General features: G+C 44.4%; 1 protein-coding gene across 1 annotated transcript in view; it reads left to right on the top strand.

Moving 5' to 3' along the window:
- Positions 1 to 3,583: 3,583 nt before the first annotated feature.
- LOC138663888 (zinc finger protein OZF-like) overlaps positions 3,584 to 23,079 on the top strand; it is a 61,400-nt gene continuing 41,904 nt past the window's right edge. The window contains exon 1 of the mRNA XM_069750257.1: positions 3,584 to 3,632. The gene's annotated coding sequence lies outside the window, so the exon portion shown is untranslated. The remainder of the gene's footprint in view (positions 3,633 to 23,079) is intronic.

Genomic DNA, 23,079 nt, shown 5'->3' with positions numbered 1-23,079 from the left:
TCGGTAAAACCGACCCCGATCATGTTCTTTGGGGTCTCGGCTACCCCCGGCAGCCGAGACCCCAAAGAGTCTCCCGGTGCCGGCCGGCGCACTGCGCATGCGCCTGCCATTTTGAAGATGGCGGCGCCCACCGGGAGCCACGAGGAGCACCGGGGGAGATAGTTGAGTATCGGGGGGCTATCTGGGACCCCTTTTCTCTGTCCTCTGATGTGCGATCACATCGGAAGACAGAGAAATTAAAAAGAGATTGCGTTTTTCTTTGCGATCGCCGGTAAACGGTTAATTACCGGCGATCGCAAATGCGGGGTCGGTACAAAAGCCCCCCAAATCATGTTCTCTGGGGTCTTGGCTACCCCCGGCAGCCGAGACCCCGGAGAAAATCCGACTCTGGGGGGAGCTATTCACTTTTTCCACAGCGCCGTTAATTAACGGCGCTGTGGTTTAAGTACCCTTAGCGGTCGCCGTTAAAAGGCGTATCGGCGGTCGCTAAGGGGTTAAAGTTGGAACTGGACTCTGTCTCTATTTGTGCGATCATTGGGGGTAAGCCTGCAACAGGCCAGAGGTGACCCTCATGGTTCGGAGAATGGAGAGTTAGGTACGCTGACAAAGGGACATTGTTTTCATGTGTCGGGTGGTCAGGGTGTACTCAACCAAGAAGAAAAAGAATAGGCCATGAAATGGGGATCACCAAGGACATGGATTGACAAAAAATATAACAACTTTTATTATAGATAAACTCACAAGATACTTACATTTAAAAACATTTACAAAGGGTTCACACGAACACCTTGTACAAAACAAAGCCCAAAATAGAGCTACAACCTGAACATGACTCATAGGATATGTGAGTATAACTGGACAAATACCCTTAGATTGGACATCTATATGAACAGCATATCGGTGGCATAACCACAGTACCGGACTCTATATGCAAACTACCCAAACGGGCCTAAAATGAAAGCTGATACAAGCTCTAAGGTAGATATAGAAATGCCCTTTTTGCTGTAAAATCCCTAAACTGTAATAACAGCATGCCCATCAATACAGAAAAAATATATATAAGTGCAATATATAGGAAGGGCAATACACTGTAGAGGAGGAGCAAAAATAAGGAGACCAGGGCACCTGCACTGGTAACTTAATGGCCACAATAGCCAGATACAAGACGCAGTGATGTTAATGCACAAAGATTATCAAACACATAATATCAATAAGAAATAACCCTTTTGAGCCAGGGCATCTGCCAAAGTTATCTACTAGCCACAATAGACATATTAATAATGGTATGAGTGCAGTAATGCCAGTGCACAGCAAAGTTTAAATTAAGCTAATGCATGCTGGAAATGCCAATCTAAATGACCAACCCTTTGCAATATCATGAGACGGCCAGGTATAATAACCTAATCCCGTAAGAGTCAGGCACAGGAGGAGCGTCATTGAGTGACGGACCCCGAGACGCGGGCTGCAGCGTTTCCGGGTCCGTCACTGCTAGCGCAGGTAGAGCTAGCAGACGCTAGCGCGATGGAATGTCGGCACTTGCGTTAACAGCAGCCCATTAACGTGTGTGTTTAACGGACTGCTAACGCAATGTGAACCCGGCCTAAGTGTCTTGGGAGTTTAACTATAATAAAAATTGTTATATTTTTTGTCAATCCATGTCCTTGGTGATCCCCGTTTCATGGCCTATTCTTTTTCTTCTTGGTTGAGGACTATACGTTTTTCATAGGTCAAGGTTAGGATCCCATTATCTATTAGTCTGTGGTGCCCCCTTAACATATATATCTGGGTGGCCAGGGTGTGCTCCAGCAGCTGTCATTGCGGGCCACGACTACGGCCCTAGCGCTCCCTCACATACACACGGCTCCCCTCCGTACGCATCGTACATACACGGCCCTGCTCCGTACGCATCGTACACACGCGGCTCCGCTCCGTACACCTCGTACACACACAGTTTCGCTCCGTACACACACAGCTCTGCTACGTACACCTCATACACCCACACGGCTCTGCTCCGTACACCTCGTACACACACGACTCTGCTCCGTACACCTCGTACACACGGCTTCGCTCCGTACACCTCGTACACACACAGCTCTGCTCCGTACACCTCGTACACACACAGCTCTGCTCCGTACACCTCGTACACACACGGCTCTGCTCCATACACCTTGTACACACACGGCTCTGCTCCGAACACCTCGTACACACATGGCTCCGCTCCGTACACCTCGTACACACACAGCTCCGCTCCGTACACCTCATACACACACGGCTCTGCTCCGTACACCTCGTACACACTTGGCTCTGCTCCGTACACCTTTTACACACACGGCTCTGCTCAGTACACCTCATACACACACACGACTCTGCTCCATACACCTCGTACACACGCGGCTCTGCTCCGTACACACACGGCTCTGCTCCGTACACCTCGTACACACACGGCCCTGCTCCATACACCTCATACACACACACGACTCTGCTCCATACACCTCATACACACGCGGCTCTGCTCCATACACCTCATACACACACACACGACTCTGCTCCATACACCTCATACACACACACGACTCTGCTCCATACACCTCGTACACACGCGGCTCTGCTCCGTTCACCTCGTACACACGGCTCTGCTCTGTACACCTCGTACACACACGGTTTCGCTCCGTACACACACAGCTCTGCTACGTACACCTCATACACCCACACGGCTCTGCTCCGTACACCTCGTACACACGGCTTCGCTCCGTACACCTCGTACACACACGGCTCTGCTCCGAACACCTCGTACACACATGGCTCCGCTCTGTACACCTCGTACACACACAGCTCCGCTCCGTACACCTCATACACACACATGGCTCTGCTCCGTACACCTCGTACACACTTGGCTCTGCTCCGTACACCTTTTACACACACGGCTCTGCTCAGTACACCTCATACACACACACGACTCTGCTCCATACACCTCGTACACACGCGGCTCTGCTCCGTACACACACGGCTCTGCTCCGTACACCTCGTACACACACGGCTCTGCTCCGTACACCTCGTACACACGGCTCTGCTCCGTACACCTCGTACACACACGGTTTCGCTCTGTATACACACAGCTCTGCTACGTACACCTCATACACACACACGGCTCTGCTCTGTACACCTCGTACACACACGGCTTCGCTCCGTACACCTCGTACACACACGGCTCTTCTCCGTACACCTCGTACACACACGGCTCCGCTCCATACACCTCGTACACACACGGCTCTTCTCCGTACACCTTGTACACACACGGCTCTGCTCCGTACACCTCGTACACACACGGCTTCGCTCCGTACACCTTGTACACACACGGCTCTGCTCAGTACACCTCGTACACACACGGCTCCGCTCCGTACACCTCATACACACACGGCTCTGCCGCTCTGCTACACCCACACTGTAAACCCTTCCTGACCCCACACATAAACTTCCCCTCATCCAGCACCATGACAACCAGCACAGCAGAGTCCTGCATACACTGAGGCCCCTGATCATGTGACCCCTGACTCCTCCCCTCCTGTGACCTCATCACAGGTCCTGTGTGCACAGAGCAGCCATATATGTGGTGTGCGGCTCTGCAGGTGGAGGTAGGTGCTGGAGATTCCCCATTACTGGAGGGGCAGGAGGGTAAATGCCCCCCGGGCCGGTCCACCATCAGTTCTTTTGGGTTGTCCAGCAGTCTGATGTTTAGAAGCCCGGTCTCGGCAATGTACATTTATTCATGCGTTGCTTATATACATATTGTGAGTGAAATACTCTCTCTTCTATGCCTTCAGGAACTCCAAATATTAACCCCTTAGTGACAGAGCTGATTTGGTACTTAATGACCGGGCCAATTTTTACAATTCTGACCACTGTCCCTTTATGAGATAATAACTCTGGAACGCTTTAACGGATCCCGGTGATTCTGACATTGTTTTCTTGTGATATATTGAACTTCATGTTAGTAGTAAAAATTTTTCGATATGGCTTGTGTTTATTTATGAAAAAAAAAATGAAAGTTTGACAAATTTTGAAAACTTAGCAATTTTTGAACTTTTAATTTTTGTACATTTAAATCACAGGAGTCATATCACACAAAATAGTCAATAAGTCATATTTCCCACATGTCTGCTTTACATCAGCACAATTTTGGAAACATAATTTTTATTTTTGTTAGGACGTTATAAGTAGTGTTTAGTGAGCATGCTCGCCACTACTCGGTACTCGCCTGAGCATCTCACTGCTCAAGATGCTCTAAGCTCGCGGAGTATTTCCGGGGTTGCTCTGCGGGGCCCGGGTCTCCTCCTTGTATGTTTGGTGCTCTTTAGAGAGCCAATGAACATGCAGGGATTGTCTGCCACACACTGTAATGCTGCAGCCATGTTGGTTGTGGCATTACAGTGATTGGCTCGCCGCACAGCGTCATCAGGTCTATATCAGACCTGGCGCCACCCTGCTCATTCACATTTGTGAATATATCATTGCACAGCTGAAAAGTAGTGCACAAGTGGGAGCTCAACCCGTGAATAATATAAATATATAACTTGGCACTCAACTTTTGTTTAATTTGAAGATTTTTAATGCAGTCCGGCAAAAATAAACAACTTTTCGGTCCTCACCGGACCTTCATCAGGATCGTTGCTATGGTGGGAATAACCACTGTGTACTTGCGAGTACTGTAGTGGGTCCGTGACCATGTATAGAGCCGAAAACTCCCAAGTAAGGCAAAAGGTCACCGTATTACTTTATAATGTGTCCCGAGGAACTTGTAGAGATCTGGTGCCTGGGTGAAGGTGCTCCCTCCATGTGTAATAGTGGGTACACTCCCACCAGCCGTCTGTTAGGGAGTATAGATGTACGCTATAAGGCCCCAAGGTTTCTCTATGTAACGGGATCGCCCAGTGGTGATTCAGTGGACGGCGTGACGATCTCTCCAACGCGGCATCCACCGCTTGTTGTGTAATACGGTGACCTTTTGCCTTACCTGGGAGTTTTCGGCTCTATACATGGTCACGGACCCATTATAGTACTCGCAAGTACACAGTGGTTATTCCCACCATAGCAACCTTCCTGATGAAGGTCCGGTGAGGACTGAAATGTTTATTTTTGCTGGACTGCATTAAAAATCTTCAAATTAAACAAAAGTTGAGTGCCAAGTTATATATTTACACCCTGCTCATCACAGTCTTGTTTCTTAGGCCGGGTTCACACTTTAATTTGGCTGGTCTGCGTATGGCTGTGTCCTGCGTCATCCTGCGTACCTATCTTTAACATTGGGTACGCAGAGACATGCATTATATGCGGATGCATCTGCATGTGGTGTTTTGACGTGCCCGCCGACCGGGCGGACAGGTGTACTAAAATGGGGCAGTACCAGAAGGCCCTTGTTGCGGAATTATTAAAAAAAACTACCATCTGAAAACACTGGCGGCAGAGGTCACAGTTTGTTGGACAACCAAGAAGTACAGGCGAGAGAGACACAACTCCAATCCAGCAGAGGCAGGGGAACACTGGCAAAGTTCTGGGAGAGTTTCTTCAGACCCTCCCATAGCATTGGCCTTGAGGTGCGAGGTACTCTCACAAAAAGTGCAATGTTTGTGAAGATGGTGAGGGAGCACCTTGCAGATCGTACAAACGTCCTCCGGGATTTCTCTGTGCTTTTTACTTAATGGGTATCCAAGCTGGACACATTGCATGAACTGGCTCTCTACGCCTTGGAGGTCCTGGCCTGCCCTGCCTCTAACATTCTGTCAGCGGGTTTTTAGCGCCGCTGGTGGAATTATAACAGATAAGCGCATCCTCCTGTCAACTGAAAATGCTGACAGGCTGACTCTTATAAAAATTAACAAGGACTGGATTGGGTCAGACTTCTCAATGCCACCGAATGATAGCAGCGTAACAAACTCAAATCCAGTGTCTTTTTTTAGGGAGGTCTATGCCCATGCACTTCTTCACACCAACACATGGGTGTACGCTTCCTTATTTTGGCAATTTGCTGTTGTCCTCCTCCTTCTCATCCTAATCCTCCACCACCATATCACCTATAAAACGGTCACACTTATTCCCTTCTTTGGTGCGCACCGTAAAAAAAAAAAAGGAGCAAAAACCTTTGCTTTTTTATCATGCCGCCAAACAAAAAATAGAATAAAACGTGATCAAAAAGTCATAGCAAAATTAAAATCATAGCGATGAAAACGTCTTCTTGTCCCACAAAAAACAATCCGCCATACAGCTCAAACAGCGGAAAAATAAAAAAGTTATAGCTTTCGGAATAAACCGATGCAAAACAATTATTTTTTCTATAAAATAGTTTTTATTGTGAAAAAGGGGCAAAACGTAAAAAAAAATTATATAAATATGGTCTCACTTTTGTCATACTGACCCGAAGAATAAATCTGCCTTATTCATTTTACTACACACGGAACGTCATAAATTTTTTTAAAAAAATCCTGAATTCCCGGTGTTTGATTATTCTGTCTCCCAAAAATTAGAATAGAAAGCGATGAAAAAATGTCATGTGCCCGAAAATGGTACCAATAAAAACGTCAGCTCGACCCGCAAAAACAAGCCATCAAATGACTCTGTGGACCAAAATATGGAAAAATTATAGCTCTCAAAATATAGCGATGTGCAATACAAAGCGTCTTTTAGTGTGTGACAGCTGCCAAACATAAAAACCCGATATAGATCTGGTATCGCTGTATTCGCAGTGACCCGAAGAATAAAGTCGCCTAATCACTTATACCTGGAGAACGGCGTAAAAAATAGATAAAACCGATTCTTCACATGTTAATTTTTTTCTGCCTCCCAAAGATTGCAGTAAGGCTCGGTGCACATTTATCCCATGCACTGCGCTGAGTGCTTACACCGGAGTTTCCGTGTAAATCTCTGAAGTAGGTGATTGAGACAGAACCCTCGGAGGAAGATTCCCTATAATGAGGCAGATGGAGACACTGTGGATGCCATAAGACCTGATGCGACGGTGTCCGTCTTTTTATTCATACATAAAAGCGCAGTCAGACAGACAGTTTTGTGCAATTCTGAAAAGAAGAACACCACTTAACAGAGGCCAGACAGAGTTCAGAGAAACTATGCTGCCTCATTATAGTGAATGGATTGGGATTTCATCTGTCACATCACTCAGAGATTTAGATAGAAGCCCCAAAGTAAGTGCTCAGCGTAGAGCGCTGGATAAATGTGATCCCAAACGTAAAATGTTCCCAATAAAAGCTCACACTAAATCCACAAAAAAAGCAAGTCCTCACTCAGGTCTGACATCTGTTAAAAGAAATATAGGGGGCTTCCACGTTACTGCTAGTACAAAGGCTCTGGAAAAGCGTTATGGCTACTCACCCCCCTGAAAGAAATTCAAATGCCCCTTCCCTTCTGAGCTCCACAATGTACCTAAACCACATACAGTATATCATCCACATGTTTGGCATATTTGAAGTGATGAGAGCCCGCCTAATTTATCGGTGCATGTATCCAGAAGCACGGGCTGGGCATAACGTTCTGGTGACTGGAACGTACTGGTCACTACAGCGGCAGTTTGCATTTTTCATTCAGCAACATCCACTGCTGCCTGTTTCTGGAATACACTTACCGGTATGTCAAAATCATCACTACACCTGTAGATGAATTCCTAAATGGTTAAATTTCCAAACTGGGGTCACTTGAGGAGGGATTCTGCTTTTCTGGCATTTAGGGTCTCTTTATATAGAGTCTGGAATTCTATATTCTATAATAATTAGTTCTCCAAGAGTCAAATAGTTCTCCGTCCTTCCAGGGTCTTGCTGTGTGGCTAAGCAGTGCTGTACCGCCACATATGGGGTATTGCCAAGTTCAGAAGAAATTGTGTAACACATTTTGGCACCATTTTATTCATTTCCCAGTGTGAAAATGTAAAATCTGAGGCTAAAACAATTTTTTTTGTGGTAAAAATGTAATTATTTTTTCTTCACTGCCCAATGGTATCAAGTTCTGTGACACACTTGTGGTATCAATATGATCACTGCATCCCTAGATGAACTCATTGAGAGGTGTAGTTTGTAAAATGGGGTCACTTACGAGGGTTTCTGCTGCCCTGGCACCTCAGGGGCTCTGCCAATGTGACCTGGCCACCTCAAACCAATGCAGCAGAACTTGTACTGTAATATTGCCCTCCTTCCCTTTCATGCCCTGCTCTGCTCCCAGACAGTAGTTTTCCACCACATATTGGGCATTGACATACTCAGGAGAAATTGCACAACAAACTTTGGGGTCCATTTTTTTCTTGCTACCCTTGTGAAAATAAAAAAGTGAGGGCTAAAAATTGCATTTTTGTGGTAAAAAAATTTTTTTTTTCTATTTTGACTGCTCAATATTATAAAATTCTATGAAGCCCCTGGAGGTTCAAGGTGCCCACCAGACATCTAGATAAATTCCTTGAGGGGTGTTGTTTCCAAAATGGCGTCACTTGTTAGGGATTTCCACTGCTTAGGCACATCAGGGGCTCTCCAAATGTGACATGGCGTCCACTAATTACCGTAATCCAGCATATTTTACATTCAAAAAGTCAAATGGCGCTCCTTCCCTTCCGAGCCCTGCCGTGCACCCAAACAGTAGATTTCCCCCACATATGGGGTATGGGCATGCACAGAAGTCATTGTAAAACAAAATGTATGGTCTATTTTCTCCTGTTACCCTTGGGAAAGTAAAAAAAATTAGGTCTAAAGGCATATTTTTGAGAAAGAAGAGTAAATGTTTATTTTTTCCTTCCACATTCCATTCATTCCTGTGAAACACCTGAAGGGTTAATAAACTTCTTGAATGTGGTTTTGTGCACCTTGAGGGGTGCAGTTTTTAGAGTGGTGTCACTTTTGGGTATTTTTCTTTCATATAGACCCCTCAAAGTCACTTCAAGTGTGTGGTGTGGTCCCTAAAAAAATGGTTTTGTAAAATTTGTTGAAAAAAAATGAAAAATCGCTGGTCAACTTTTAACCTTTATAACTTCCTAGCAAAAAAAGTTGGATCTAAAATTGTGCTGATGTAAAGTAGACATGTGGGAAATGTTATTTATTAACTATTTTGTGCGATATAACGCTCTGATTTAATGGCATAAAAAATAAAAGTTGGCAAATTGTGAAATTTTCAAGATTTTTGACAAATTTTCCTTTTTTTTCACAAATAAACGCAAGTCATATCAAAGAAATTTTACCACTATCATAAAGCACAATATGTCTTGAGAAAACAGTCTCAGAATCACCGGGATCCGTTGAAGCATTCCAGAGTTATTTCATAAAGTGACAGTGGTCAGAATTGTAAAAATTGGTCCGGTCACGAAGGCAAAAGCAGGTCCGGATTAACATATATTTCCCAGGAAAATCCATTTTGGTTTAGTCTTTGTATGTTTTATTGTGAGTTTGTAAAAGTGGCATAAAACTGACAACATTGTTCACAGCAGTGCCCTGGTGTCATGGCTAGGACATGGTTAATATCCTGTTCTCTCAGGGTTAATGTTGTTGGCCTCTCAATATGGAAGGGGTATTTATACTCACTCAAAACTAGGTTTCACTGTCAGCTATGCGTTCTGTTTTAGTCTGTGTACTTGACCCCTGGAGTGTGTGCCCAGTTTGCATAGGGTTTCCGTTGCTCTCTGTGCGTTACTTTGTTTGTTTTTCTGGATTACTGACCTCTGGCGTCGCCTCTGACAATCCCCTGTCTCTCTCCTTTGGTACTTCGTGATCTTCTGGCTCCGATCTTTGCTTGTTTGACTACTCTTTTGTGTCTATCCCTTCTCTGCACCCCGGCATCTGGCTCTGCCCCTGACCACCTCCCACTCTGTCACATGTCTCAGGTCCTGTTTGTACCTGGTTACAGAAACTTGGCGTTTTGTTCAGTTCCAGTGCTGCTGTGTGCAGTGTTTCTCAGAGCAGTATTACCCATGAGTCTTGACACCTGGGAGTCAGAAAGGCTTCCAGGGGTCTTCCTCATGCTGTTCCCATGTAATTTGAGCACTGTTCCCATCAATTTCCACAACTTATAGTCCCTCTGCAGACCACCGGGGTCTGCCGGAAAAATGCTCGGTTTTCCCATAGACTTACATTGGGCTTGTTGCTTGGGTCGAGTACCCGCGTATTCTAATTTGCTCAACCTGAGGAACGAGCATTTTAGTGCTCGCCCATCACTAGCTATAAGGGTTAAAAGTTGACCAGCGACTTCTTATTTTTCCAACAATATTTAAAAAAACATTTTTTTAGGGACCACCTCACATTTGAAGTGAGTTTGGGGGCTCAATATAAAAGAAAATACCCAAAAGTGACCCCATTCTAAAAACTACACCCCTCAAGGTGTGCAAAACCACATTCAAGAAGTTTATTAATCCTTCAGGTGCTTCACAAGAACTAAAGCAATGTGAATGTAAAAAATGAACATTTTACTTTTTTCACAAAAAATTTACTTTGGAACCATTTTTTTTATTTTCACAAGGATATCAGGAGAAAGTAGACCACAAAATTTGTTGTGCAACTTCTCCTGAGTATGCCGATACCCCATATGTGGAGAAAAGCCACTGTTTGGGTGCATGGCAGGGCTCAGAAGGGAGGGAGCACCGTTTGACTTTTTGAACTCAAAATTGGCTGGAATCAATGGTGGCGCCAGGTTGCGTTTGGAGACCCCCTGATGTACCTAAACAGTGGAAATTCCCCCAATTCTAACCCCAACACATCCCTAACCCTAATCCCAGCCATAACCCTAATCACGACCCTAATTCCAACACACCCCTAACCCTAATCCCAACACTAACCGTAATCCCAACCCTAACCCCTTCTTTAGTCGTAACCCTAACTCTAACTTTAGCCCCAACTCTAACCCTAATTTTAGCTCACCTCACTTTAGACCAACTCTAACCCTAAAGGAAAAATGGAAATAAATACATTTTTTTTTAATTTTATTATTTTTACCTAACTAAGGCTACACATACGTTAACGGGCTGCTGTTAACGCAAGTGCAGATGTGTAATCGTGCTAGCTCAGATAGAGCTAGCAGATGCTCTATCTGCGCTAGCAGTGACGGACCCGGAAACGCTGCAGCCCCCGTCTCAGGGTCCGTCACTCAATGACGGCACATCGCTAGCGCATGCCCATTGTGGGCATGCGCTAGCGATGCGTCCGACAAAGGAATTAATGGCAGCGTTAATGGACTACGTTACACTGCGTTATGCCGCGGTGTAACGTAGTCCGTCTAACGGACGCCCATAACGTAGTGTGAACCCAGCCTAAGGGTGGTGATAAAGGAAGAAGCAAGAATGCGAAACGCGCCTTAGGGGTCCTGCACATGGTCCATCGGTACTGAACATGTGGTATCTTGTTTTAAAGTCTTGTTTTAACCCCTTCCCGACCTTTGACGCAGCGTATGCATCATGAAAACCCGTGCCAATCCCACCTGTGACGCAGCATATGCGTCATGGCCGGATTGGGCTCCTGCAGGCCGGGTGAAAGGATTAACTGTAATTTCACCCGGCCTGCAGGGACAGGAGGAGTTGTACTTTAGCCCAGGGGGGGTGGCTTCACCCCCCCGTGGCTACGAGCGCTCTGATTGGCTGTTGAAAGTGAAACTGCCAATCAGAGCAATTTGTAATATTTCACCTAAAAAACTGGTGAAATATTACAATCCAGCCATGGCCGATGCTGCAATATCATCGGCCATGGCTGGAAACACTTTTGTGCCCCTACCCCACCCCACCGATCGCCCCCCCAGCCCTCCGATCTGTGGTCCGCTCCCCTCCGTCCTGTGCTCCGCTCCCCCGTCCTCCTGTCCGCTCCCCCCGTGCTCCAATCCCACCCCCCGTGCTCCAATCCAACCCCCCTGCACTCCGATCCACCCACCCGTGCTCCAATCCACCCACCCGTGCTCCGATCCACCCACCCGTGCTCCAATCCACCCCCTGCACTCCGATCCACCCCCCCATGCTCCGATCCGCCCCCCGTGCTCTGACGCCCCCCCCGTGCCCTGATCTCCCCCCCCCCCTTATACTTACCTAGCCTCCCGGGGTCCGTCCGTCTTCTTTCCTGGGTGCCGCCATCTTCCAAAATGGCGGGCGCATGCGCAGTGCGCCCGCCGAATCTGCCGGCCGGCAGATTAGTTCCAATGTGAATTTTGATCACTGTGATAAAACCTCACAGTGATCAAAATAAAAAAAACAGTAAATGACCCCCCCCCCCCCCTTTGTCACCCCCATAGGTAGGGACAATAATAAAATAAAGATTTTTTTTTTTTTCCACTAAGGTTGGAGTTAGAACTAGGGTTAGGGTTAGGGTACGGTATGTGCACACGTATTCTGGTCCTCTGCGGATTTGATAAATCCGCAGTGCTAAACCGCTGTGGATTTATCGCGAATTTACCGCGGTTTTTCTGCGCATTTCGCTGCGGTTTTATAACTGCGATTTTCTATTGGAGCAGTTGTAAAACCGCTGCGGAATCAGCAGAAAGAAGTGACATGCTGCGGAATGTAAACTGCTGCGTTTCCGTGCAGTTTTTCCGCAGCATGTGTACAGCGATTTTTGTTTCCCATAGGTTTACATTGAACTGTAAACTCATGGGAAACTGCTGCGGATCCGCAGTGTTTTCCGCAGCGTGTGCCCATACCTTTAGAATTAGGCTATGTGCACATGGTGTGGATTTGGCTGCGGATCCGCAGCAGTGTTCCATCAGGTTTACAATACCATGTAAACATATGGAAAACCAAATGTGCTGTGCCCATGGTGCGGAAAATACCACGTGGAAACGCTGCGTTGTATTTTCCCCACATGTCAATTCTTTGTGCGGATTCCGCAGCGTTTTACACCTGTTCCTCAATAGGAATCCGCAGGTGAAATCCGCACAAAAAACACTGGAAATCCGCGGTAAATCCGCAGGTAAAACGCAGTGCCTTTTACCCGCGGATTTTTCAAAAATGGTGCTGAAAAATCTCACACGAATCCGCAACGTGGGCACATAGCCTTAGGGTTAGGGTTGGAATTAGGGTTGGGGTTAGGGTTAGGGGTATGTTGGGGTTAGGGTTGTGGTTAGGGTTACGGCTACAGTTAGGATAAGGGTTAGGGGTGTGTTGGAGTTAGAATTGAGGGGTTTCCACTGTTTAGGCACATCAGGGGGTCTCCAAACGCAACATGGCGCCACCATTGATTCCAGCCAATCTTTTATTCAAAAAGTCAAATGGTGCTCCCTCCCTTCCGAGCCCCGACGTGTGCCCAAACAGTGGTTTACCCCCATATATGGGGTACCAGCATATTCAGGACAAACTGCGCAACAATTACTGGGGTCCAATTTCTCCTGTTACCCTTGAGAAAATAAAAAATTGCTTGCTAAACATCATTTTTGAGGAAAGAAAAATGATTTTTTTATTTTCACAGCTCTGCGTTGTAAACGTCTGTGAAGCACTTGGGGGTTCAAAGTGCTCACCACATATCTAGATAAGTTCCTTGGGGGGTCTAGTTTACACAATGGGGTCACTTGTGGTGGATTTCTACTGTTTAGGAACACCAGGGGCTCTTCAAACGCAACATGACGCCCGTAGAGCATTCCATCAAAGTCTGCATTTCAAAACGTCACTACTTCACTTCCGAGCCCCGGCATGTGCCCAAACAGTAGTTTACCCCCACATATGGGGTATCACCGTACTCAGGAGAAACTGGACAACAAATATTGGGGTCAAATTTCTCGTTACCCTTGGGAAAATTAAAAAAATTCTGGGCTAAAAAATTATTTTTGAGGAAAGAAAACGTATTTATTATTTTCACTGCTCTGTGTTATAAACTTCTGTGAAGCACTTGGGGGTTCAAAGTGCTCACCTCACATCTAGATAAGTTCCTTTCGGGGTCTACTTTCCAAAATGGGGTCACTTATGGGGGGTTTCTACTGTTTAGCCACATCAGGGGCTCTGCAAACGCAACATGACGCCCGTAGAGCATTCCATCAAAGTCTGCATTTCAAAACGTCACTACTTCACTTCCGAGCCCCAGCGTGTGCCCAAACAGTGGTTTACCCCCACATATGGGGTATCAGCGTACTCAGGAGAAACTGGACAACAACTTTTGGGGTCCAATTTATCCTGTTACCCTTGGGAAAATAAAAAATTGCGGGCTAAAAAATCATTTTTGGGAAAATAATTTTTTTTTTTTTTTTTCATGGCTCTGCGTTATAAACTTCTGTGAAGCACTTGAGGGTTCAAAGTGCTCACCACACATCTAGATTAGTTCCTTTGGGGGTCTAGTTTCCAAAATGGGGTCATTTGTGGGGGATCTCCAATGTTTAGGCACACAGGGGCTCTCCAAACTCGACATGGTGTCCGCTAATGATTGGAGCTAATTTTCCATTTAAAAAGCCAAATGGCGTGCCTTCCCTTCCGAGCCCTGCCGTGCGCCCAAACAGTGGTTTACCCCCACATATGGGGTATCTGCGTACTCAGGACAAACTGGACAATAACATTTATGGTCCAATTTCTCCTATTACTGTTGGCAAAATAGGAAATTCCAGGCTTAAAAATCATTTTTGAGGAAAGAAAAATTATTTTTTATTTTCATGGCTCTGCGTTATAAACTTCTGTGAAGCACCTGGGGGTTTAAAGTGCTCAGTACGCATCTAGATAAGTTCCTTGGGGGGGTCTAGTTTCCAAAATGGGGTCACTTGTGGGGGAGCTTCAATGCATAGGCACACAGGGGCTCTCCAAACGCGACATGGTGTCCGCTAACAATTGGAGCTAATTTTCCATTCAAAAAGTCAAAAGGCGCTCCTTCCCTTCCGAGCCCTGCCGTGTGCCCAAACAGTGGTTTACCCCCATATATGAGGTATCGGCGTACTCGGGAGAAATTGCCCAACAAATTTTAGGATCCATTTTATCCTGTTGCCCATGTGAAAATGAAAAAATTGAGGCTAAAAGAATTTTTTTGTGAAAAAAAAAGTACTTTTTCATTTTTACGGATCAATTTGTGAAGCACCTGGGGGTTCAAAGTGCTCACTATGCATCTAGATAAGTTCCTTGGGGTGTCTAGTTTCCAAAATGGGGTCACTTGTGGGGGAGCTCAAATTTTTAGGCACACGGGGGCTCTCCAAATGTGAAATGGTGTCCGCTAAAGAGTGCAGCCAATTTTTCATTCAAAAAGTCAAATGGCGCTCTTTTCCAAGCCCTGCCGTGCGCCCAAACAGTGGTTTACCCCCCACATATGAGGTATCAGCGTACTCAGGACAAATTGGACAACAACTTTCGTGGTTCAGTTTCTCCTTTTACCATTGGGAAAATAAAAAATTGTTGCTGAAAGATCATTTTTGTAACTAAAAAGTTAAATGTTCATTTTTTCCTTCCATGTTGCTTCTGCTGCTGTGAAGCACCTGAAGGGTTAATAAACTTCTTGAATGTGGTTTTGTGCACCTTGAGGGGTGCAGTTTTTAGAATGGCGTCACTTTGGGGTATTTTCAGCCATATAGACTCCTCAAACTGACTTCAAATGTGAGGTGGTCCCTAAAAAAAATGGTTTTGTAAATTTCGTTGTAAAAATGAGAAATCGCTGGTCAAATTTTAACCCTTATAACTTCCTAGGAAAAAAAAATTTTGTTTCCAAAATTGTGCTGATGTAAAGTAGACGTGTGGGAAATGTTATTTATTAACTATTTTGTGTTACATAACTCTCTGGTTTAACAGAATAAAAATTCAAAATGTGAAAATTGCGAAATTTTCTAAATTTTCGCCAAATTTCCGTTTTTATCACAAATAAACACAAAATTTATTGACCTAAATTTACCACTAACATGAAGCCCAATATGTCACGAAAAAACAGTCTCAGAACCGCTAGGATCCATTGAAGCGTTCCTGAGTTATTACCTCATAAAGGGACACTGGTCAGAATTTAAGAGATTGCCGAACACATATATATATATATATATATATATATATATATATATTAGATTGTGGCCCGATTCTAACGCATCGGGTATTCTAGAATATGCATGTCCCCGTAGTATATGGACAATGATGATTCCAGAATTCGCGGCAGACTCTGCCCGTCGCTGATTGGTCGAGGCAACCTTTATGACATTATCGTCGCCATGGCAACCATTATGACATCATCGTCGCTGTGCCCGTTGCTGATTGGTCGAGGCCTGGCGGCCTCGACCAATCGGAGACGCAGGATGTCTACGTCCTTTATGACATCATCGTCGCTTTGCCCGTTGCTGATTGGTCGAGGCCTGGTGGCCTCGACCAATCAAAGACGCTGGATTTCTACGTCGATGCTGTGCCGCTCTCTGATTGGTCGAGGCCTGGCGGCCTCGACCAATCAGAGAGCCGGGATTTCCAGGACAGACAGACAGACAGACAGACGGAAAAACCCTTAGGCAATTATATATATAGATGGTGTTCGGCATTCTCCTAAATACACATATAGGGAACTTTAATGAGGATGTGAAAGTGAGATTTACTCTGAATTGGTAATAGGATACCATTCCTTGAACTGCCACCAGGTAGCAGTGTAATAAAAATACGGATAATAATAATTTTTATTTATATAGCGCCAACATATTCCGCAACACTTTACAATTAAGCAGGGACATGTACAGACAATAAATTCAATACAAGTTAAGACAATTTAAACAGTGACATTAGGGGTAAGGTCCCTGCTCGCAAGCTTACAATCTACAAGGAAATGGGGGGACACTATGTGAAAAGTGCTTGTTATTTCAGATCTGGCAATTATAATAAATAGGGATTTTCATATAAAGCTGCATGATCCGGTCATCAGCCCGTGTGTTTAAGTGCAATAGTCAAGTATCAAGTGCAGTTATCGTGTGCATGGAGGTTAATCATTTACTGTAGTTCTGAGCAGATTTTATAAATTAACAGGCATATATATTTCTTTCTTTCGCTCTTCCATGTATTTACATTTTTCCACTTGGGTATCTTGTAAAATTCCATCTCTATACATGCAAAACGGCTTTCATCAGAATAATTATATAATAAAAATCTTATAATTGATGTCACTTCTGACTGTATTGTACCATGTGTTGTCCGATCATGTACTACCTTATAATTTTTGTGTTTTAATGAATATTTATTGTTTATAATAAAGATTTGTCTGCTATTTTTAATTGACTTCTCCAGTTTTTGACAGTCAATTATATAGCGGGAGAGGCAGGTAAAGCTGGTTTCACACTTGCGTTTTAAAACGCATGCGTTTGGAAAAAAAAACGCATGGTGAAAAAACGCATGTAAACGCATGCAAACGCTGCGTTTTTTAGACGCATGCGTTTTGCATGTGGTGTAAAAAACGCGGCGTTTTGACGCGTTTACATGCGTTTTTCCATGCGTTTGCGTTTTTTAAACGCATGCTGAGAAATGTGTGACAGCTGCCAATCATCTAAATAAAGTAAAAAAAAAAACACTATAATCATAAATAGCTAGGGTTAAGGTTAGGGATAGGGGTAGGGATCCTAACCCTACCCCTAACCCTAAAGGGATCCTAACCCTACCCCTAACCCTAAAGGGATCCTAACCCTAACCCTAAAGGGATCCTAACCCTACCCCTAACCCTAACCATAAAGGGATCCTAACCCTACCCCTAACCCTAACCCTAAAGGGATCCTAACCCTACCCCTAATCCTAATCCCTTTAGGGTTAGGGTTAGGATCCCTTTAGGGGTAGGGTTGGGGTTAGGATCCCGTTAGGGTTAGGATCCCTTTAGGGTTAGGGGTAGGGTTAGGGGTAGGGTTAGGATCCCTTTAGGGTTAGGGTTAGGATCCCTTTAGGGCAGGGTGGATAAAAATCAATGTTTTTTTTTTAAAAAATCAAAAAATCGGATTTTTTTTTATTTAAATCGGATTTTTTTTTATTTAAATCGGATTTTTTTTCAATAAACTGCTTTTTGAGGAAAATATTTTACCATCCAAAGGTTCTTCCATCATGAGATAAAGCTGAGTTGTTTAACTCAGTAGAATAAAGGCTGTATATGTGTAACATTCACAATGCCATGCTCTTCCAGAGGTTTCTGTAGGATTAGTGGGCAGTTTCTCTCCTATATTATCACAGACGCTCGCTTTACTTACGCAGTTCTCAAAACTGAATTTGACTCCGCAGAGGTCCCAGCCTCTTCTTCACGGCAAAAATGTTACAACATGAACAGAGTTGAGAAAAAGACCTTAATCCTATTGTTCTACAAACCTATGATTACAGAAGCAACCCCTTCATTGCCAAGTCCAAGAAGTTAGACAATATGTTTCTGATTGTTTGGAGTGGAATAGATCTGCACAACACAAGAAGAATGTGAATCTAAGTGTGAGTAGGAGGAAGGGCAAGCAGACAAGAAAATGAAAGTGAAACTTTGAGCACAATACTGCAGCATAGCCACAGACAGACAAGTCTGGATCTGTTTGTGTGTACGATCTGAGGTTTATTACATTATTTCCTTATAATGGCAGCAGGCCGTAAAAGAGACCCAGTTTGGGAATATTTTAATGAAGCTCCTTCGCCTATCGGTAAGGCAGGCATGCGTGCAAAATGCAAACGATGCAACAAAGAGATGCAAGGCCTGGTGGCGCGAATGAGGCAACATCATGAGAAGTGCGGTGATGAAGATGACCAAAGAAACACTTCTGAACAGGCAGGATCTTCAAGTTGGTAAACATTTTTTTTTAATCCTATTTCTAAAGACTGAACTGTCATGTGTGAGAAAAATTATATTTCTTATTATTACTGCATGTTACTGTCATTTGGTACAGTTATGAAGAAAAACAAATATTCCTTTTGGGGTAGGGGCAGTGATGTGTTGTGTACAATAAGCAGAAATTGTATAAACAATAAAATAACAGCATTGACTTTTTTTGTTTAGGGGAATTCATGGATTCTGGAAACTATCCACCTCCAAGATCACCGTCATCCTGTTCTACAGTTTCAGAGTTATCCATCCAGGATAGTGCTTCATTAGCAGCAGCATCATCATCAGACACCCACAGCCACATATCACCATCACCCAAAAGGAGGAAAAAACCTTTACCTCCTGGAACCACCATAGATAGGTTTGTGATAAGAACTAGCAGATTAGAAAAAGAGTTGATTGATGAAAAAATTGCCCAGTTTATTTATGCAACGAACTCTTCTTTCCGTCTGACTGAGAACCCACATTTCATTAATATGGTTCAGTCACTGAGACCAGGATACAGTCCACCCAGCAGAGCTGATGTTGCAGGGAAACTGCTGGATCAAGTGTATGACAGAGAAATGGAGCAATGTGCAACAGCTCTGGAGGGTAAAATTGTTAACCTAAGTATTGATGGGTGGAGTAATGTCCACAATGATCCTATTGTATGTGCTTGTATAACAACAGAAGAAGGTAAAGTCTTCCTTGCACAAACAACTGATATGTCAGGAAATGCACACACAGCAGAATACTTACAAGAAGTGGCAGTAAAGGCTATAACGACATGAGAACAAAAATTCAAATGTCTAGTACGCAGTTTGGTCACTGACAATGCTGCAAACGTATCCAAGATGAGAAGAGATTTAGAAGAGCAGGGAGGGAATACAAAGCTGCTAATAACATATGGTTGGAGTGCTCATTTGCTGCACCTCTTAGCCAAAGACTTAAGTGTTCCAGAAATAAAGGCTAATGTTGTTGAAATTGCTAAATACTTCCGTAATAATCATTTTGCTGCAGCAGCTCTGAAAAGGATGGGTGGAACCAAGCTAACGCTCCCAAAAGATGTTAGATGGAACTCTGTGGTGGACTGTTTTGAGCAGTATATCAAAAACTGGCCTATTCTGATGACACTTTGTGAAGAAAATCGAGATAAAATAGATGGCACTGTCACGGCCAAAATCCTCAGCATTGGGCTTAAGAGAAATGTTGAACATATGCTGAGCTTCCTGAAACCCATCTCTCAAGCTTTAAACAAAATACAGAAAAATAGCTGTTTTATTGCGGATGCTGTTGAAATTTGGAAGGAACTGAGTGAACACTTAAAAACAGAACTACACATGGACAGAATTAAATTACAAGCAGTAAACAAACGAATGGGACAAGCACTGACTCCAGCTCATTTTTTGGCAAATATTGTCAATATCCAATATCAGGGTCAAAACCTAAGTGCTGAGGAAGAGGAGTTAGCTATGACATGGGTATCCAGCAATCATCCATCTTTAATGCCAACTATAATAAACTTCAGAGCTAAGGGGGAACCATTCAAGAAATATATATTTGCTGAAGATATTTTAAGGAAGGTCACACCAGTAAACTGGTGGAAGTCACTTAAGCGCTTGGATTTAGAGACTGTTCAAGTAATGATTTCACTTTTAACAGCAGTAGCTTCTTCTGCAGGCGTTGAAAGAATATTCTCTTCCTTTGGACTCATTCATTCTAAATTGAGAAATCGGTTGGGACCCAATAAAGCAGGAAAGCTTGTTTTTCTTTTCCAGATTATGAATAGGAACAAAGAAGAAGATGATGATGAAGATGACGACAAGTGAGCTACAGAGGACAGCAGGGACAGTAGTATCTAAGTTTTTCATGTGTCGGCTGGGCTGACAGTCTAAGTTTCTTAAAATATATATATATTTTGTTTAGCCAAATTAGTTAACAAACATGGATGTTTGTTTAAGCAAATAACTTATGCTGTAATGTTATTGTTTCAGTTGAATAAATCTATTTAAATTGTTGTTAAGGTCAGGATTATTTTTCTCCTTCCTAAGTACAACAGAACAGTGGTGTCCAAATATGAATGATTAACCCATTAAACTGGGGAGAAAAAAGTAATATAAAAAATGATTCTAAAAATCTTCATCTACTTGCATGTTAAAGTAACAAGAACTAGTTTAGGTAGAAACTTTGATTTAAATCACTGATTTAAATCAAGCCTTACTGACTAGTGATTTAAATCGTTATTTAAATCAGTTAGATTTAAATCAAATCCACCCTGCTTTAGGGTTAGGATCCCTTTAGGGTTAGGGGTAGGGTTAGGGTTATGGGTAGGGTTAGGGTTAGGATCCCTTTAGGGTTAGGGTTAGGATCCCTTTAGGGGTAGGGTTAGGGTTATGGGTAGGGTTAGGGTTAGGATCCCGTTAGGGTTAGGATCCCTTTAGGGTTAGGGGTAGAATTAGGGTTAGGATCCCTTTAGGGTTAGGATCCCGTTAGGGTTAGGATCCCTGTAGGGTTAAGGTTAGGATCCCTTTAGGGTTAGGGTTAGGATCCCTTTAGGGTTAGGGTTAGGATCCCTTTAGGGTTAGGGTTAGGATCCCTTTAGGGTTAGGATCCCTGTAGGGTTAAGGTTAGGATCCCTTTAGGGTTAGGGTTAGGATCCCGTTAGGGTTAGGGTTAGGATCCCGTTAGGGTTAGGATCCCTTTAGGGTTAGGGTTAGGATCCCTGTAGGGTTAAGGTTAGGATCCCGTTAGGGTTAGGATCCCTTTAGGGTTAGGGGTAGGGTTAGGGTTAGGATCCCTTTAGGGTTAGGATCCCTTTAGGGTTAGGGTTAGGATCCCTGTAGGGTTAAGGTTAGGATCCCTTTAGGGTTAGGATCCCTTTAGGGTTAGGATCCCTTTAGGGTTAGGATCCCTTTAGGGTTAGGATCCCTTTAGGGTTAGGGTTAGGATCCCTTTAGGGTTAGGGGTAGGGTTAGGGTTAGGATCCCTTTAGGGTTAGGGTTAGGATCCCTTTAGGGTTAGGATCCCTGTAGGGTTAAGGTTAGGATCCCTTTAGGGCTAGGGTTAGGATCCCTTTAGTGTTAGGGTTAGGGTTAGGATCCCTGTAGGGTTAAGGTTAGGATCCCTTTAGGGTTAGGATCCCTTTAGGGTTAGGGTTAGGATCCCTTTAGGGTTAGGGTTAGGATCCCTTTAGGGTTAGGGTTAGGATCCCTGTAGGGTTAAGGTTAGGATCCCTTTAGGGTTAGGGTTAGGATCCCTGTAGGGTTAAGGTTAGGATCCCGTTAGGGTTAGGATCCCTTTAGGGTTAGGGTTAGGATCCCTTTATCACCTTTATGGTGGGGGGTGGCATATCAGTGTGTTTTCTGGTTTTTTTAATATAAAAACGCATGCGTTTTTAACGCAAACAAACGCATGCACAAAAAAACGCATGCGTTTCCATTGACTCCAATGTATTTTTTGGCCCCCAAAAAAACGCATGAAAACGCATGCGTTTTTATTCGTCCAAAAAACGCCTCTCAAAAATACTACAAGTTGCATTTTTGAAAATGAACGCATGCAGTAAAAAAACGCATGCGATTGAAAACGCGACCAAACGCGTACAAAAAAAACGCATACGTTTTCAATGTTAAATATAGGGAAAAAACGCATGCATTTTTTTGTGCAAAAAACGCTGCAGACTGTTAGAATCAGGCTGCACTCAGATGTCGTCCGAGTGCAGTCTGTAACGCCGAAGGTGACGTGAACAAAGAGTGGACTGTTAGAATCAGGCTGCACTCAGATGTCGTCCGAGTGCAGTCTGTTACGCCGAAGGCGACGAGAACAAAGAGTGCACCCACTGGACCGTGGCACCGAACCTCCCCTGAGCGAGCACTCCAGAGTGGAACCAACCCCTATACAGGGACTGTTAGAAGGCAAGCACAGGGAAAACTAGTACCACGGAGGCCAGGACCAGGGATCGGCTCCAGGAAAAGGAAACAGGGAGAAAAACGGGGAAAAACAGAAAGGGAAGAAGGAGACGGAGGAAAACCTGGGTGAGAAGTAAAGGAGCTGAGGAACGGACTGAGGAAAGGGAAAACACAGGAACTGCGGAACACAGGAGCAGGAACTGAAAGAGAAAACAGGAGAACAAGAGGTTAACACAGGGCTGGAAAGGCACAAGACTGGGAATGCACAGGACTGGTAAAGCACAGAAAACTATGCGGCCTAACTAAAGCAGGAAAACACAATAAGCAGGCGCCTCCACAAAGGGAGGAGGGCCAGAAATACCTGAGGCCAGACTTTGATTGGCAGGAAGTACTTCCGGGTCAGGTCATGGATAGATAGAAGAGCAGAAGGAGCGCGCGCGGTCAGAGCCTACTGCGCCTGCGCAACCCACAGGAGCGCGCAGCTGAGTGCA

Source organism: Ranitomeya imitator, chromosome 2 (genome assembly GCF_032444005.1).
Source record: "Ranitomeya imitator isolate aRanImi1 chromosome 2, aRanImi1.pri, whole genome shotgun sequence".
Lineage (NCBI taxonomy): Eukaryota > Metazoa > Chordata > Amphibia > Anura > Dendrobatidae > Ranitomeya > Ranitomeya imitator.
Note: the sequence above shows the minus strand (reverse complement) of the source record. Positions and strands in the feature narration are given on the sequence as shown.